Source organism: Pseudophryne corroboree, chromosome 6 (assembly GCF_028390025.1).
Source record: "Pseudophryne corroboree isolate aPseCor3 chromosome 6, aPseCor3.hap2, whole genome shotgun sequence".
Classification (NCBI taxonomy): Eukaryota; Metazoa; Chordata; class Amphibia; order Anura; family Myobatrachidae; genus Pseudophryne; species Pseudophryne corroboree.
The window spans coordinates 286,225,016-286,244,653 of NC_086449.1; the positions used below are offsets into that span (position 1 = coordinate 286,225,016).

The 19,638-nt window shown below is 43.8% G+C and overlaps 1 long non-coding RNA gene across 1 annotated transcript in view; it reads right to left on the reverse strand.

Annotated features, from left to right (window-relative positions):
- Positions 1–9,055: 9,055 nt before the first annotated feature.
- Positions 9,056–19,638, reverse strand: part of LOC134935197 (uncharacterized) — a 90,657-nt gene continuing 80,074 nt past the window's right edge. Inside the window, exons 2-3 of the long non-coding RNA XR_010179977.1 lie at positions 12,551–12,692; positions 9,056–9,203 (exon numbers count right to left, since the gene is read on the reverse strand). This is a non-coding gene — a long non-coding RNA (uncharacterized LOC134935197). The remainder of the gene's footprint in view (positions 9,204–12,550; positions 12,693–19,638) is intronic.

Here is a 19,638-nt window from a genome sequence, read left to right on the forward strand (position 1 = left end):
CCTCAGTAGTTGGCGGACCTCCGCGTAGGCCTCGCGCTTTGCCCGATTTGGGACAAAGCGCCCTACGCGGCGGTACATCACCGCCACCAACACGTGCAGCACGCATCATGGCAATGGCGTTTTCCATATTTGGGCATATATTTATAGTGTGTGTTGGCATGTGATTGGTGGAAAATCTATGCTGTCATCTAAATAAACTTTATTGATGTGTGCATTGACTAAACTTTATTGCTGTCTGCAGTGCTGTGTAGAGCAGAGGGGTTAGTTCGCTATAGCGGAAATTCGCAGTCGTGGAAGAGCATGATAATAAACGAACCTATTCTCACTATTACACACACACACACACACACACACACACACACACACACACACACACACACACACACACACACACTTTTACTCAAATTTTTGAGTCAATCTGTGTACTCACCACATTTTGTCTGAACAATCAGCTGCACAGTCACAAATTTTACAACATTTAGTATCATATGTTGTGTTTTTGTTTTTGAAAACAGGATTAGAAAAAAAAACAGTAATTACAACAATTTAGCAACGTAAAAATATTTAACAAAGAATAAAAACATTGTAAGGTTAACATGTTTGAATATTTACAGAAACAACTAATAATATATTCACACACACAAAAACAATTACACAATGAGCTTTCAATAGCTACCTAAATGACATCAGAGCAAAATGAACATAAACAGACAGTGACTTTGTGTTTATTTAAAAAAAACAAAAAAAACACTATACCTGAAATATTCGCGCACAATGCGTGCCCTTACTTCGTTTCCCCTCCGGGAAACACTCCCCCCACCGACTCTCCGCCCAACCCCTGGCTCCTCATCTGGCAATTCCTCTGTGTGAGGAAGCTCAACGCGACTCCTTACAGCGATGTTATGTAGAATAGCGCACAGGACCACAATTTTACTCACCATCTCCGGCGAATACATGATGTCGCCACCAGTTCGGTGGAGCACACGAAAGCGCCCTTTAAGGACACCAATCGTGCGCTCCACCAGCTGTCTAGTGGCAGTAAGCGCGGAGTTAAATGCCGTCTGTAGTCGTGGCCTGGGCTTACTGTAAGGAGTCATGAGCCAGGGGGTGCAAGGATATCCACGGTCTCCTGTTTGATGAGAAGACCAGAAAATAATTAGAATGTAAAATGTTAAAATATTATTGTAAGTAAATTATAAAAAACACTCACCCAATAACCACATGTCTTGTCCTTCCATCGATCTTAATCTGTGTCATATCCCTGATTGTCTAATGACATGGGCATTATGGGAGTTCCCCGGGAACTTAGCATTCAGGGACAGGATCTGGAGGGATGGCCCACAAACAACCATTACATTCAGAGAATGAAACAGTTTCCTGTTTCTATAAATTTCTTCATTATGTCTTGGTGGTACAATAGCTACATGTGTGCCATCCACAACCCCAATAACATGTGGGAAGCAACTACCACCTTCCTCAAATTGCCGCTTCACCACATCTAGGGCCCCAACATCCAAAGGCATAGCAATAAATTGCTTAACGCGCTTAATAAAAGCCTGGCTGACACGCCGCAGGACCTTACTGAACTGGCCCTGCGACATGCCAACCAGATCGCCAACAACATTCTGGTATGAACCAGTGGCCACAAAATGTAACACAGCAAGGAATTGTGTCAATGCTGGTATTGCTGTAGGATACCTAATGGATTGTTCTAGATCACTCTCTATTATGGAGAGAGTGTCTAGGATTAGATGAGGTGGCAGCCTGTATCTGCGCACAACCACATCATCAGGCATCCCAAAAAGGAGGACACGGGTACGGAAAATTGGTGGCCTAGCACGCCTCCTTGGATGATGAGGAGCCGGTTGCGGTTGGAGGGCTTGCAGCGGTTGGGGTGGGAGTGGTTCCGTGGGTTGGGGTGGGAGGGCTTCAGCTGCCACATGAACGGACATCACCAACTTAAAATGAAGGTAAGAATCATTTAAAAAAAACAAACAAAAAAACAAAAACATTGTCAGCCATAATCAAAGACAAAGTGTATGGGTGTTAACTTACTGCAGGAGCATACTCCATTTCTTCAATAACAAAATACGGGTCCAAAACACAAAATTGGAAAAAAAAAACCAAAAAAAAACCTTTAGCTAATTATTACAAACATAGGTTAACATCACAAATCAAAAAGTATTTGAGATTTCAAACATACCCATATAATAACTGACACAATATATATTCAAACAACTAAGTATGAATAATGTAACTTAGTTTGTTACTTAAAAAAAGCTTTTAGAAAAAAAAGGGGGTCCTTTAGTAGCTAATACAGCAAAAATCAGGCCGACTTTGTCAAAAGTAAATGCTTTGAAAACCAAGAAATAACACCTACTAGATAGAGAAATGGCCAATCAAAATAAGATACACACTTGCTACAAACACACTCCAGGACACACAGGGATAGGCTACTTACCTGGTCAATCAATGAAGTGACAAATTTATTAGAAAAAAGAACAAAAAATCAGCCAACCGGCTCAAACTCAAAATATGGATACAAAATCCAAAACTGACACACCTACAAGAGACACAGAAGGAGTCTTAGATATCATATAGACAATTACAACAAACAGCAACACACACAGGGATAGGCTACTTACCTGGTCAATCAATGAAGTGACAAATTTAGTAGAAAAAAGAACAAAAAATAAGCCACCCGGCTCAAAATCAAAATATGGATACAAAATCCAAAACTGACACACCTACAAGAGACACAGAAGGAGACTTAGATATCATATAGACAATTACAACAAACAGCAACACACACAGGGATAGGCTACTTACCTGGTCAATCAATGAAGTGACAAATTTAGTAGAAAAAAGAACAAAAAATAAGCCACCCGCCTCAAAATCAAAATATGGATACAAAATCCAAAACTGACACACCTACAAGAGACACAGAAGGAGTCTTAGATATCAAACAAACTGTGTGAACAATATAACATAAACACTGTAAAGTACAGGTAAGAAATAAAAACATATGCCATACTAAACCATTTAAATATCAAACAGATATCCTCCAAAATACATAAACCCAGTTCCATTGCACCACCATACATACTTGGCTTGATAATTGACTAATGTAGGAATACTCTCATAAGAAATTTAGCCAAACAAACGCACTACGCTATACAAAATGTTTAAAGCGAATAAACGGACATCTGTCTGCAAAACAATGCAAAAATTAATCACTGCAAAGTTGAACCAAAGACGACCACCTTCGAAGATAACACATGGCAGTTTTTAACATCATACACCCACTCACACAGGCTGCAAACAAGGCTCTTAAATAAGCAGTACAATCAGTCACACAATTAGCATAATTTACACCTGTGTGAATTTTCGCTGCGCACGTAGCTATAAATACCTACACACCTGTGCGTACAGACATGTCATTAGCAACATGGCTACTCGTGAGGATTTGGCAGCAGAGATGGACCGCGTGCAGCGGCAGCAGGCAGCATTGGCACAAAGACAAATAGCATTGCGTCGGCAAATGCTGGAATCCGCCTCTGAGGATTCTGAAGAAGCAGGACTCAGTACTAGAGACATTCCACCTTCTGATACCCAGCAGTTAGGAGGGGTTACCCTGCCAGACAGACAGACTGGGGAAACTGAGGGAGATTCAGCATTAGCTACACAACCACAACATACACAAGCAGCTAGTGACGAGGAAGATGGTGAGGAGGAACAGGATCAAAGCTCACAGGCTACTTCAAGGCGGAAAAAAAGGCAGCCCGCATTCACTAAGAGGGAGTTGCGTGTTTTGGTCACACAGGCCATGTCAAAAATACATAGAGGACCAAAAAACATGGGTGCTGCTACCAAAGATCGAATCTGGAGGGACATCACTCATTCTGTGAATGAAGTCGGCTCTATAGTCCGAACTTCACAGGAAGTTAGACGACGGTAAGTGTATATTGGCAGTCCATTATCTGTGCAAAGTATTCTTAAAAAGCTAGTTACATGTGATGTTGGCTATAGCAACCAAATGCAGAACATGTGTCCTATATATTAGATATGATGTCTATAGCAACCAAATGCAGAACATGTGTCCTATATATTAAAGCTGGAATTTATTTATTAAATATACCTTGACCCTATTTTTCCTAATATATGTAGTTGGGCCGACTTCAAATCCCGCCTGAAGGGCAAGAGGTCTGCGGAGTGGAATGCCTCAAGGGCTACAGGGGGCGGACCATCTGTCGCTGTGGAGTATACAGAGTTGGAGGAGATGGCGATGGACTGTGTCAGTTATGAGGAGGGGACAGAGGTGTCTTATATGGACACGGACCTGCCTGAAATACTGACGGAACATGACTTGCCAGGTAAGTTTACACACATATTTGTATTGTTTAATTGTTTTTGTTTCAAAAGTCTCATATTGTTTTTTTGTACTCTTTTTCCACACATTCTTCTATTTGCTTTGCACATAATAGCACAGGGGGGTGAGCAGGTAGAGTCACAGGAGGGTTATGTGGCTGAGGCTGAGGTGGAGGGACCTAGTGTGTCTGGCAGTGTTGGACCCAAATCCCACCTATCCAGGTTCCAACTGGCCCCCCCACCCAACCCTCTGCTATCCCGGAGATCCTGCTTGAAATAGCTAGGTATGGTGAGAGCCTAAACGCTTTTCAGGACAGGATGATCCGGGAGGTAAGCCAGATAGCTGTCCGGCTCACTGAGCACAGAACCAGTGTGGAGCAAGGTGTTGCTCAACTCTGCCAAGGTCTGGCAGAGATCAGGCAGGGACAAGATCAACTTGCCTCCTCATTCCAAAACCTTGCAAATAACATCTTGCAAGGGCTCCAGGCCATCGCTGTCTCCCTTGCCCACAGTGGCAGAGAGCCAGCCACATCGACTCCCTCCCCTGCCCCTGCCCAGGAAGAACATCCCACTGGGCAGGGCACACGAAGGTCGCTCCGCAGACCAAGCCAAGAAGAACAGCATCAGGCGGGAAAAAAAGAAAAGAAAGTGATGTCTCTCCAGATGGGCAGCACCCATGTTTTTCATGTTGTCTCTATGGTTTTTTTTGTGTTGGCTTGTGTGGCCAGAATGGCTAACTCCCTCTTAGTGAAATGTATTATTTCTGTTTTGATATATTGTAGCCTGTGAGCTTTTTTTCCTGTACACCAGAGCCATCTTCCTCTTCCTAGTGTGCTGTGTATTGTTGTGTTTGTGTGCTGGCTCCTGAATCTTTCTTAGTTCCCCAAATATATTTGTCTGGCAGGGTGTTTACACCATATTATTTATTTGCATTAATATTATTATTTTGTCAGAAGATGGAGTTTCCCTAATACTGAGTTCTGCTATGTCATTTGTGTCAGTGGCATCTGCTTGCTGCTTGGTCCATCTTTGCCTGTGATACTCACCTGTAGCCATGTTGTTTGGATCACTAAATATATTACAGCAGTAATAAAAAAAAAAAAAAAAAAAAGTTTGTGTACTTTATTAAAGTAAATGCATTATGTTAATCTTAGTCCAGGAAAGTTTAGCAAAGCATATAGACACTTGGGGAACAAGGGAACAATCCGAAAAAACATACAAGCATTGCATCTTTAAAAATGCAACAGGTATGCCTTCCACCACACTTTAATGTCCATATTATAAAAATAGTCACAACTCAGGTTTTGTTTTACTATGGGCAACAGGACATAATTTTAAACATTGTCAGATATTCTAACCAAAGATAAAAGTTTTATTTAAGTTAAAAATTAAGTGTATGCTGCATTATGTTGGTCCTGATATTTGGGATATACAAAAGTCACATTTTATGTAGTTTAGATGTTGCTGATGTAGTTTTGGAGTTTGGATAATTTCACTTGTTTGCATTTGGTAGTATTTAACACATTAAAACATGCTCTTAACATGAATGTTTATCCAAAAACTTGACTCACAATTAAAACCTTATTTGGCAGCGTTACAGATTTATAGGTGCTTAGAATAAACATGTAATGTGTCCACACAATTGCTGTTTGCAGTACTTCAGCAGAGCAGTGTTTAGCAAGTAATTGGACAACAGATGAATGGCATCTCCAATTAACTGCTAATTATTGCATACACACTTGTAACACTACTTCGCAAATGCAGAGTAACTGCAGACCTACTCGGCTGCTGCGTCAAGATTGCGAGGAATTGCTATGTTAAATTTAACATCGAAAACGCATTTCTGCAAAAACACGCCTACTGCTAGTTGCATACTCCCACACTAGACGCCCACTTTCACGCCCATGTCGTCAGATTGCGAAGTCGCGCCCCTGTCACGCCTTCGCCACTCCCCGTTTTCGTTTCTGTGTAACGAGCAGTTTTCTTTGTAGTATTTCTGCACAAGTGTCGTATCGCTATGCTCACGCATGCGTATTTCCCCTTTTGCGCATGCGCGTTTTGTTGATTTCTGCCCGTTTGCGATGCGATGATTCACTGCGATCAACTCGGAATGAGGGCCCATATTTGTACAAGTATCTCTTTATAGTGGAATAGTGTACCACAACTCCATTGTCTGCCAGATCTTCCTGGAGGGATCGTGCAGTCAAACGTGGATTTTGATTTGCTTTTCTCACAATCCTGCGAGCTGTTCTGTCTGATATTTTTCTTGGTCTTCCAGATCTTGCTTTGACTTCCACTGTTCCTGATGACTGCCATTTCTTCATTACATTCCGAACAGAGGATATGGGCATCTGATAACGCTGTGCTATCTTCTTATAGCCTTCTCCTGCTTTGTGAGCGTCAACTATTCTCAGTTTCAGTGTTCTACACAACTGCTTAGTGGAACCCATGGTGCTGATTGTTGGAGCAAGGTCAGATGAGTCTGGGCTTTTAAAACCTTTGCGATTGACATCACCTGGTCTTTCCAGACGATGATTGAGAACAATCCATGACACTGCCAGGTCTCAGCTGTCCAAAGGGGGCAGTACAAGGTATTAACTCTGCAGGGTGCCCAAACTTTTGCAGATGCCATTTTTTGTTTTCTGTTCTTTTGATAGTGTAAATGATGGAAATAAAATCAAACTTTTTTTTTACATGTTATAAGAATGTCTAATCTGTAATTTGATGCCTTTTGGAGATTTTTCCATCTTTCCTTGGCTTCTTTTTGCAAATTAAAATGAATTTTTGCCTGGGGTGCCCAAACTTTCGATCCCCACTGTATATATATAGGGTATAGATCTAAGGGCGCTTAAAGATAGTACTGAACATCACGTCAATGTAGTATATATACAACACATTATGAACTCAATTTCAGTATTTAATACATAAAAATGTCACAATCACATAAAATATCAGTGAGAATTTTAACAGAATCTTGGGTAGTAAAAAATCAATAAATACAATAATTTTCTGTCAATGAAAGTCCAGATGAGACATATAGCTTGTTACAATTCTTCCTTAACAGCATATGGCACAGGTGGATAACAGTACTTGAACACAAAACCCAACGCGTTTCATCCCTTTCTGGGACTTCCTCAGGGGTAATTTTGGGTGCCAGATGTTTTAAGATTGTCCAAGGGAGTGTAAATCTCACTGTGTATATCAATAAAAGCAGATATAAAACCAAATAAGTAGAGCAAATAGTTCAATAATATAAACCCATATTTAAATGGGATCCATAAGCATAGTATGGTCACACGGGTGACCAAATTCTAATGTATTTTAAGGTTTATCCCTGACTCTATGAAAATCCAATTCGCATATAGACCGTTCAGCAGTAGGTCAACAACGAAGTGTACTGTGGTCCTCTCAGAGTTCAAGGTGATCTGAGAGGACCACAGTACACTTCAGTGTTGACCTACTGCTGAACGGTCTATATGCAAATTAGATTTTCATAGAGTCAGGGATAGACCTTAAAATACATTCGAATTTGGTCACCCGTTTGACCATACTATGCTTATGGATCCCATTTAAATATGGGTTTATATTATTGAACTATTTGCTCTAGTTTTTTGGTTTTATACCTGCTTTTATTGATATACACAGTGAAAGTTATACTACCTTGGACAATATTAAAACATCTGGCACCCGAAATTACCCCTGAGGAAGTCCCAGAAAGGGACGAAACGCATTGGATTTTGTGTTCAAGTACTGTTATCCATCTGTGTCATATGCTGTTAAGGAAGAATTGTCACAAGCTATAAGTCTCATCTGGACTTTCATCGACAGAAAATTATTGTATTTATTGAATAATTACAATGCCAAGATTCTATTAAAATTCTCATTGATATTTTATGTGATTGTGACATTTTTATGTATTAAATACTGAAATTGAGTTCATAATGTGTTGTATATATACTACATTGATGTGATGTACAGTACTATCTTTAAGCGCCTTTAGATCTATACCCTATATTGTTATCCATTGAGCCTCATCTAACAGGAGGTTCCTCTAAGGTGCAGCTCTGTTCTCATCCACATAGCCACATAGGGTACCCTTTGCTATATATATATATATATATATATATATTTATATACTAGTTACCAGCCCGTCAAAATGACAATACAACATAATAGAAATGTCAGCGGTGGCAGCTGTGCACACCTGAATGGAGCATTGCATGACTTGCTTCATTGGGCTCCATCTAGTGGCCTCCAGCACGCAAAACACTTGAATTCTCCCATAGAGGTGAAGAGCAGCATTAGCCTTTTATTATATATGATACTACCTTTCCTTATTGTGTTTCTTTTAGATTACAAATGTGGCGCTCTGCAGATATCTATGTTCTAGAAAGTAATATTTAATAAATATGAATATTGTAAATTCAGTATTAAAATACTTTTTGGAGTTCGTGCCTGATAGAATGTGTTGTCTGTTACATTTTTTTTTTCATTTTCCATTCATTTGTCTCATGCTAGTGTACATGTTGGGCTTTATTACAAATATGTAGGTTATAAGGCCAAGTAATTAGCTACCTAGCAACACATCTGTAGAAACCTACATTTAGTCATTAAGATGCCTTTTATGTGAGTGAAGAAGAGAATGTTGATACAACACAATATCAGAGGTTGCGTTTAGTATACACAACAAGGAAGGGCAGCAAGCATAGAAAGCTCTTTGCATAGTATTACACTTTTGAAGAACAATCTCATTCTTCCATTAGAGGCTATCCGTATCTGAGATGAATATCCTCTTCAGATTTCTATCCATTCAGAGTGTGGGTCTGCATCATCGCCTGGTTTAGAGGAAAGACAATAGTAAGTGTTGTGAAGTGCCCCTATATGCTGTTTGGAAAGTGTATGCACACCTCATTGACTACTATTCTCAGACATTTCTTATACTCCCATAAAGTCTTTGTGCAGAGCATAATGACAGAATGAGTAGAACATGGATTATAACGTCTGCCTTGTAAATTTAGTCCAATTTAATTGTGCATCAGCGAAGGACAATAATTTCATACTAGTTACCAGCCCGTCAAAATGACGGAACAACATAACAGTAAGGTCAGTGCTGGCAGCTGTGCGCGGGCAAACGGAGCAACACTTGAATTGCTCGTTTTGGGGCCATCTGGTGACCACCTGCGTGCAAAACACTGCAGGAGTGTTAAACTTTAGGTATGCTAACTGGTCTAAAGCTCACAGTAACTTTGCTTTTAAAGATATGACAGTTACCAACACACCTGTTGTAAAGCACTTAGGAAAACAGCTGACACAAGCTATAATAAATAAATTAAAACAGGGTGCATGAGAAAAGATATATACATATTAGCAATATGCACCACACAATTTTGCTGGTTTGGGTTTGATTCTAATTTGTTATCCAGTTTTGGATCCAGTTCTGGATTTTGGCTGACGCTGGTTTTGGTTTTGGATTTTTTCCAAAAATTTACAATAAAGGCTAAATTCACATAATTTGGGCCTCTTTTGTTCATATTGTATTATTAACCTCAATAACATTAATTTACAATCAGTGAATTTTCACCACATCACAGCTCACAAAAGTGTTTTCTACTGCTTTAGGCCAAAGTCTGCAGCAAGCTGGGTGGTTACTAAGCAACAGAGCAGTGGCACAAACACACTGCAGTTTATAGCTCAGGACCCCACACGGTACATGTTTTGCAGGTCACCTGTAGATTTTTCAAATGTAACAGTTGGTGATACACAGTGCACCTGTTGGGTGACATGGAAAACGTGAACCATGTGGGGTCCTGAGGACCGAGTTTGAGAACCACTGGTGTATAGCATATATAAAAAAAATTGCCACACAGCAGTGGCAGAAATTAAAAGTGGTGCAAGATGGAATTGTCCTCCCACCTACCCTTATGTTGGATATTTAAAAGGACATGCACAGTTTTTACAAACCAAGCACTTCATCAACAGGGACTGTCATTTTTGTGACTGAAGTGCTTTATTTGTTTGAATCCACACAAAACAAGCTACCAATGGGCTTAAGGCAGCTATGCTAACAGCAGTGGCAAGATGTTATTGTCACTACAATCCTCATCAGTGTGCAGGGCCAGACTGGGACTAAAAAAAGGCCTTGGCATTTAAAACACACAGGCCCACCTCGCGTCAGCATTTGGCTCCTAACATAGTCCCCTTCCCCTTATTAATCCTGACTCCTCCTACTTCTTAGTCTATGCTTTTACAAATATAATATTAGAATAACATACAAGTGTATATCATTCTCTGTATTAAAATAAGCACAACAGAGCTCATCCTGCAAGAGATTCAAACATGTGCCCCTCATAACACATACGCCACACAGTTATAGTTCCCCTTATACATTATGACACACAGAAATGCCCTCTACAAATTATACCATGCAATAGTAGTGTACCTTATAAATTATGCCGCACAATAAAGCACCCCCCCTCACTTGCAGCATTTTACCACCTTGTGTCCCTCCAGCAGTCTCTCACCTTCCCTTCATGTTAGGAACTTTCACACCAAAGCAGAGCCATAACTACACATTTTGGAGCCCTGTGTATGTAAAGAGCATGAAGAGCATGCACCAAAAGCACACGCAAAAAAAAACCCCAAGGTGTGTTCTCGCTAAGAAGGGATGCGACCAACAGTAGTGCCCCTTAGTCACATTACAGCACACAGTAATGTCCCTTATTCATGTTACATCACACAGTAGTGTCCCTTATTCACATTGCATCACACAGTAGTGTCCCTTATTCATGTTTCACTACACAGTAGAGCCCATTCACATTACACCACACAGTAGAGCCCCTTATTCACATTACCCCACACAGTAGAGCCCACTCACATTACGCAAAAAAGTAGAGACCAATTACATTATGCCACACAGTAATACCCCTTATAACACACATGTCACACAGTTATAGCGCCCCTTATACAGTATGACACACAGAAATGCCCTCTAACAATTTTGCCATGCAATAGTAGTGCCCCTTATAAATTATGCCCCACAATAAAGCACCTAGTGACGTGCGGTGGGGTGAAGCAGGGCCTTTCCTGTCATACTAATGTTTGTGCCAGAGTTTTGACTGTATAAAGTATATGAAAAACACAATTTAAAAAAAAAAATTATAATCTTTGTATTATTCTAATAATTTTTATAGCCAAATCTCCGGAGTAAAAAGTCTATGGTGCTGCTTATCTTTTCCGCCCATCTCTGATCAAAATTCACCAAATTTCCTGCAGTACATACTGCTGCACCAGTGTATAATGCCCACATGAACCATTTGTCTCATATATTGTGTGTAAATCTGGCTCTGGTACTAGCCAGTGCCTCCTGAGAAATATACCTCACCGCACGTCCCTGAAAGCACCCCCCCCTCACCTGCAGCCTTTTACCTCCCTGTGGCCCTCCAGCAGTCTCTCACCTTCCCTTCATGTTAGAAACTTGCAGCAATGCTCTATTTTTCTTTGCAGCCCTTGTGGACTTTCATGTACCAAATCATTAGTGTCCACATTTTACTATAACCATTCATTGTAGTAACGAGATTATATATATATATATATATATATATATATATCGAGGAATGAACCGGCACTCTCCTTACTGATTTTCTTACCCCGGTGCCTTCTGGAATAAAGTTGCAGGTTCCAAAAGAAGACAGCGGCACTCGAGGATTTAGTAAATATGAAAAAAGTGTATTCAAAAGTTTACAGGTAGCCGACGTTTCGGGGCTCACATGCCCCTTTGTCAAGGTGTGTAAAAAATTGTGTGTGTGCAAACATACCTTATATCCCAGAGAAGCCCGCCAGTGCACTGTATGTTTGCAAGGTATGTTTGCACACACACAATTTGTTACACACCTTGACAAAGGGGCATGTGAGCCCCGAAACGTCGGCTACCTGTAAACTTTTGAATACACTTTTTTCATATTTACTAAATCCTCGAGTGCCGCTGTCTTCTTTTGGAACATAGATAGATATATATATATATATATATATATATATATATACGTGAATACAAAGTAGGTGTCACTCAGGAGACAATGTGACGGTGAAACCAACGGGTGCTTTACTTCAACGTTTCGGGGTTCGAGACCCCGTCTTCAGGACACACACAGTGAACATCGTGCAAAAAACATTTTAAATACCTTACCTGACGCCTCCCTGGCCGTCCTCACCGCGCCTCTGCTCGGCTTCCGGGATCCAGGCTTCCGGTCTCGGATACAATCACATGACCGGATACCCGCTCACTCTGCCGTCATCCAGGGGCGTGGGGGAGTGTTGCCGGGATACGCCTGACAACAAAAGTGCAAACATATTGTTAAGTGCATGAATAACAGTGAAACACATCATAAAACATTAAAATACATATAATGTAGTGTAAGACAGGCTCGCCATCACACTGCCTGAACAATCTCCTATATAATAGCCCAGATCTGTGATCTTGTGATTCATTTGCTAACGCTGGGCGGAGTCACAACAGTGGGCGGAGTTAGTCAAATGAGTCACAGATCTGGCCAAATCTATAGGACACTAGGAGCAGCTGCAGAAGCAGATAGTATGGACATGGCACAGGCAGGGGTGCATACCTCCCAGCTTTCACACACACACACACACACACACACACACACACACAGCGAAAAGGGGGCGTGGCTTCACGGGAGGGTCCCCGTTTTCGTCAGTGAGGGGGCATGCCCAGCGCTCTGTGAGCTGCTGGCATGCCCCCAGGGGCTGATTATGAGTCCAGGGGGCACAGGGTACTTGAGACAGGGGAGCCCTATCTCATTGCTGTGCATGCTGTGTGTTGGGGGCGTGGCCTAATCGCGGGACGCGAGGCCACGCCCCATTATGCAAATTCCGGGATTTTTTTTTTTTATGGAATTTTGGCCCCTCAGCTAGAGGTAAATCCAGAGGAGGTGGTCGCTCCCCCCTACACACCCGCACAGGCAGAAGAAAGCATGGAGACTGCTGCTTCCCTGTAACACCACAGACCTGCCAATACGCAGCAGCGTGTGCTGACTGTAGCACAATGCTGCCACTGTTGCTGGCAGGACGGGGGAGCTTCTGAGCTGGGACAGAGCTACTCGAGCCGGGGGGGCTCCTAAAACTGTGGGGCCAATGGTACGTACCGCCTGCCCCCCCCCCCCCTTAATCCGGCTCTGCTGCTGGAACCCCCCCTTAATCCGTACCCCCTGATGCCCCCTATCCCTCTGTCTCCACTATTCACCGCTGCTCTGCTAAGCAGAACAGCGAGTACAGGAGCTTTCCAACTGCTCCCCCCCCCCCCACCGCAGGACACTGCGATCCGCGGGTGGGACAGCGGGACAGACCCCAAAAAATGGGACTGTCCCGCGAAAATTGGGACATTTTGGAGGTATGGGGGTGTGTGAGGGGGTATGCCATACTTGACCCCCACATCAGCATACTCAGCAGGGTCTCTCTGGCGGGGAGGAGCGTCACATTCTGGCACACTCCACGCTTCTTAGCTGTAGTTTTGTGGGTCACCAGCCGCTGTGCACTTTCTGTACTGCCTCTGTTATCTCCAGCCCCTGCGACCCCACCGCTAGCTGCAGCGCTGCCACCCGCAGTGAGTTGCGCCCAGCTCCTTCACACACTTTAGCCGGCGGGTAGCGCTGCAGAAGTCCGCGCTGCTTGCAGGCTCTGACCCCCTCCTCCCTCCAGCATCAGCGTCTCCTGGGAGCTAACCAGTCACTCCCAGTCTCCCCTTACCATAGTGCCCAGCAGCCGTGAGGTCCGCGCCACGTGCATGCTATGACCCCCTCCTCCCTCCAGCCGCAGCATCTCCTGGGGGCTAACCAGTCACTCCCAGTCTCACCTAACCACAGTGCCCGGCAGCTGCGCGAGGTCTGCGGTGTGTGACTGAGGAGGGGGGGAGTGATGCGGACGGGCAGAGGAAGCTGGAATACAGCCTAAGAGAGTCAGCCATGCCAAGTCTCCACCAGCAGCAGATGCCAACAGGTTGGAGTGGAACAGCAGCAGCCAGCAGCAGTGACTCCGGTAAGACACATCTGTCTGTCACCACTGTTCTGTCCCTAATACCAATCTCTCCCGTGCCCTGTGTTCTGTCATGTCCCTGTCACCCCTGGCCTTGACCTGCCACCCTTATCCTGGCCCTTTCACCCTTATCCTGGCCCTTTCACCCTTATCCTGGCCCTGTCACCCTTATGCTGGCCCTGCTACCCCTATCCTGGCCCTGTCACCCCTGTGCTTGCCCTGTCAACCCTATACTGGCCCTGTCACCCCTGTCCTGGTCCTGCCGCCCCTACACTGACCCTGTCACCCCTATCCTGTCCCTGTCATTTCTGTCCTGGCCCCGTCGCCCATGTCCTGGCCCCGTCACCCCTGTCCTGGCCCCGTCACCCCTGTTCTGACCCTGTCACCCCTGTTCTGACCCTGTCACCCCTGTCCTGGCCCAGTCAACCCTGTTCTGACCCTGTCACCCCTGTCCTGGCCCTGTTACTGCATACCCTCCAACTACCTTTTTGGCAGGTACAGTACCCGCAGCACCTCCAGACCTCTCCCCAATGCACCACACCTCCGCACCTTTCCCTCCACCACATGCGGCACTCCACCCCTCCCCCACATGCTGTGCCTCCAGACCCCCTACACCACCCGCGGCTCCCACTCCTCCGCCCCTTCACCACCCCCAGCAATCTCCAGGCCCCCTCCACCATTCACCCCCCTTATATGTCTCCCCCTCCACCCGCAGCATCTGCAGACACCCTCCTCCATCCGCGGTCCCCCCCTCACCCACCCCTCCCCCACCAATGGCACCCCCGCACCTGCCCCACCACCACCTGCAGCACCTCCGGACCTCCTTCCCCATCTGCCGCAACACCCGTACCTGCCCCTCCCCTACCCATGGCGCCTGCGGACCCCTACCCCACCAGTGGCACTCCCGCCCCTTCCCATCCCACAGCACCTCCGGAACCCTTCACCCATCTGCAACATCCCCACACCTGCCCCTCCCCCACCCATGGCACCCCTGCCCCTCCCCCACCTGCAGTGCCTCCGGACCCCTCCCCCATCTGCATCCCCCACTCCTCTGCCCCTCCCCCACCCGCAGCACCTCCCAACCCTTCCCCATCCGGGCCCCACCCCCACTTCCGCCCCCCCTCCATCCGCAGCATCTACAGACACCATCCGCAGTACCCCCCCACACCCGCTACATTCTGTACATTGTGGCCTGCAGGTGCTGTTCACGCCGTCGCAAGGGGCTGCGCCTTCTTCACCATCGCACACCCTTTCATTGTGCAATATTTAACCACTAACAAAGGAATGCAGGTGATACTCCATATAACACAAATATTGAACTCCAGAAAGGCATGCAAGGGTTAAGGGGGCGTAGCCCCTTGCGACGGTGTGAAGAGCGCCCGTAGGGCGCGATGAAGCGCCTAGTTGCTAATAATAAGTGCCTGCACATGAATAAAATACAGTGATAAATGTGTAATGATCATGATGAATACTAAAAAATTAAAAACAATTGAACATTTTTTAGCATAGTGTCCTATCATCGCACAGCTACATTTCGTCAGCTAGTGCGGCCGATCATCTCTATACTGGGGACTAGTGAAATACTACCACATTTTCATACTTTAACTAATTAAATGATAACATAAAGATATATATAGTCACACAAGAAACCCATCTTCAATCAGTACTGTGTGCCCATACATTAATCTACCCCAAACGGGTGTAGGCACGCTGTTATACGGTGTATGTTACAATACTGGCCCTCACCGGGACCCATAATTCTTAAAGCCGAATGTACAAGACTCCTTGGCGATACCTCCACTTATGCCCGTTTAAGTCAGGACCCCACTGTCAGATTCCAGAAGGAACTGGATGGACTGTTGTCAGAAGCTCTCACAGAGGGCATCATCACGACAGCGGTACACAAGGCTTTGGGCAGATCACATCCAGTGACTCCTTTATTCTACATCATTCCAATAGGTTCACAAAGATGTGAATAACCCCCCGGGCAGACCTATCATCTCTGCCAGGGGGTCATTATGTGAACCTATAGCGGTTTATTTAGATGCTTTCCTGCAGCCGTGTATACAAGCGACTCAGACACATCTTAAAGACACGTCAGCCTTATTAAGGAGACTGGAGGAGTTAAAAACCATTCCAGCGTCCTCTACTTTGGCTACTATTGACGTCTCGAGTCTTTACACTTGTATTCCACATCAACAGGGAATACAGGCAGTAAGGATTCTCATCACCAATAATCCGCTATACACTGGTCCCGATCCTGAGTTCTTTTTAACATTATTAGAATTCACGCTCACGCATAATTATTTTCTGTATGACAATGAATTTTATTTACAGCTCACTGGGTGTGCGATGGGGTCATGTGTGGCCCCGTCGTTTGCTAACACGTTTATGTGGGAGACAGATAAGGATTTATTTTTGTCACAACCGTCAATTCAGCAACATCTAGTTTTATACATGAGGTACATTGACGATCTGCTGGTGATATGGGCAGGACCCAAAAGTGAATTGGAGGATATGATCAATGCACATAATGCATCTTCCAGCCCAGTTAAATTCACCATGGTGCTGGACGCCCAGCAGATCAATTTTTTAGATGTACGGATCTCTATTGAGAAGGGCATGATCAGCACATCCATGTATACAAAAGAAACAGACCGCAATACTTTATTGCGGTTTGACAGTTTTCATCCCAAGGCCACTATATATGGTCTACCCTATTCACAGATGCTCAGAGTATGTAGGATAAACAGTGACCCCAATACACGGGATATACAACTTGACAGCATGACATCCAAGTTTTTGGATAGGGGATATCCCATTGAGCTGTTAAAGCAGTCCCGGCATAGAGCACTGAGTAAGCCACGACAGCAGCTATTGGAAAGTGTAGATCAGAAGACCCAAGGGAATATATTTCCATGGGTCAACCAATATAATACGGCCAGCAGACATACCACCAAAAAAGCCAAAGAACTGTGGCCCATTATTCAAACTGATCCAGAATTATGGATGTTCAAAAATAGCAAATTCATGCCTAGTTACAGTAGGAGTAAAAATCTCAGGAGTTTATTGGTCAAATCAGATGTTTCCAAAAAAACTGTCACAGCCACACATTTTCTGAGACAGAAGAAAGGTTGTTACAAATGTGGTTGTACCACATGCAACTTCCTGATACCCGGAGACTCTTTCCAGCATCCTTATACCGGTAAAAGAATTGGTATTCGGGTGTCGGTCAACTGCAATTCCAAGTTTGTGATATATTTGCTCAAATGTCCCTGTGGGCAACACTATGTAGGGAAAACTGAATGTAGCTTCAAAGTTAGAATGACCCAACATAGGTTAGCCATTAGGGCAGCCCTCAACACAGGTACAAGTGAACAACCTGTAGCCAGGCATTTCGCAGTAGCTAAACACAGCCTGGCTACACTTAGGTACCGCATTATAGACCAGGCCCCCTTTTCAATTAGAGGGGGGGATAGGGCCAAACATCTGCTCCAGTTGGAAACGAGATGGATTCTAATGCTTAACACGCTTAGTCCGAAGGGACTTAATGAATCCCTAGGGATGAGTAATTTTATATGAAGCAATTTTTCGCCAGTTTATATAAACCATCTTTGCATATAGGTCACATCTGCCTCAGTAGAATTATGGGTCCGGGTGAGGGCCAGTATTGTAACATACACCGTATAACAGCGTGCCTACACCCGTTTGGGGTAGATTAATGTATGGGCACACAGTACTGATTGAAGATGGGTTTCTTGTGTGACTATATATATCTTTATGTTATCATTTAATTAGTTAAAGTATGAAAATGTGGTAGTATTTCACTAGTCCCCAGTATAGAGATGATCGGCCGCACTAGCTGACGAAATGTAGCTGTGCGATGATAGGACACTGTGCTAAAAAATGTTCAATTGTTTTTAATTTTTTAGTATTCATCATGATCATTACACATTTATCACTGTATTTTATTCATGTGCAGGCACTTATTATTAGCAATTGTTCAGGCAGTGTGATGGCGAGCCTGTCTTACACTACATTATATGTATTTTAATGTTTAATGATGTTTTTCACTGTTATTCATGCACTTAACAATATGTTTGCACTTTTGTTGTCAGGCGTATCCCGGCAACACTCCCCCACGCCCCTGGATGACGGCAGAGTGAGCGGGTATCCGGTCATGTGATTGTATCCGAGACCGGAAGCCTGGATCCCGGAAGCCGAGCGGAGGCGCGGTGAGGACGGCCAGGGAGGCGTCAGGTAAGGTATTTAAAATGTTTTTTGCACGATGTTCACTGTGTGTGTCCTGAAGACGGGGTCTCGAACCCCGAAACGTTGAAGTAAAGCACCCGTTGGTTTCACCGTCACATTGTCTCCTGAGTGCCGCCTACTTTGTATTCACGTGTATGTACAGACCGCTGTGTCTGGTTGGAGGGCACCGGAGCATGCTTTTACCTACAGCTTTTGACATACGAGTGCCGGACCAGTAACTATATATATATATATATATATCTATCACAATTTCAGCTGCTCTGGTAAATAGTGAGGTTGGATTATACCCTATTCACATCAGTATAATAGATTTTCTTGGAGGATAAATTCATTATATGTACAGTTCTTCTGATTCTGTCAATCTTAATTCGGTAATGGTCTGGAAGATCACCCAAAGAAAGAGTCACATGGCCAATCAGTAAAAGAAACCAGACATTTATTTTCTGTTTTAAAATAGTCTTCAATAAAATGATAGTTTTTACATACGTATATGAAATCAATGATCCACGACCAATACAGGAGAGTTGTTACAGTAACCTTCCTCCACCTTATTCAGGTGTGAGCTCAGAGAAGGATCCTCACTGAATAGGACACTTAACTTTTAACCATACACGTTTCGTCCTGAGGACTTATTCATGGGTAGGTATCTTGAATGGGTGAATAAACATAAGGGACGATGAGTATGGCTGTATATGATAAAGCTCATATGACTTTAATAGTGGTGGATAAAGCTAATACATACCAAAGGACCTTTAAAGGGTAAGTATAGAATAATTATTATTATGTCTTTGTTCAACAGGTGGATTTATGTCTCCAAAGATATGGAATCTAAAATCTAATGTTGGAGAATTGGAATAGTTAATATATGAAAAATAGGAGAAGTCATTAAGGGAGTTGCATGTAAAGTGCTGTGAATACTAACTCTTAAGGCCCTATCATGGTAATATTTCTTCC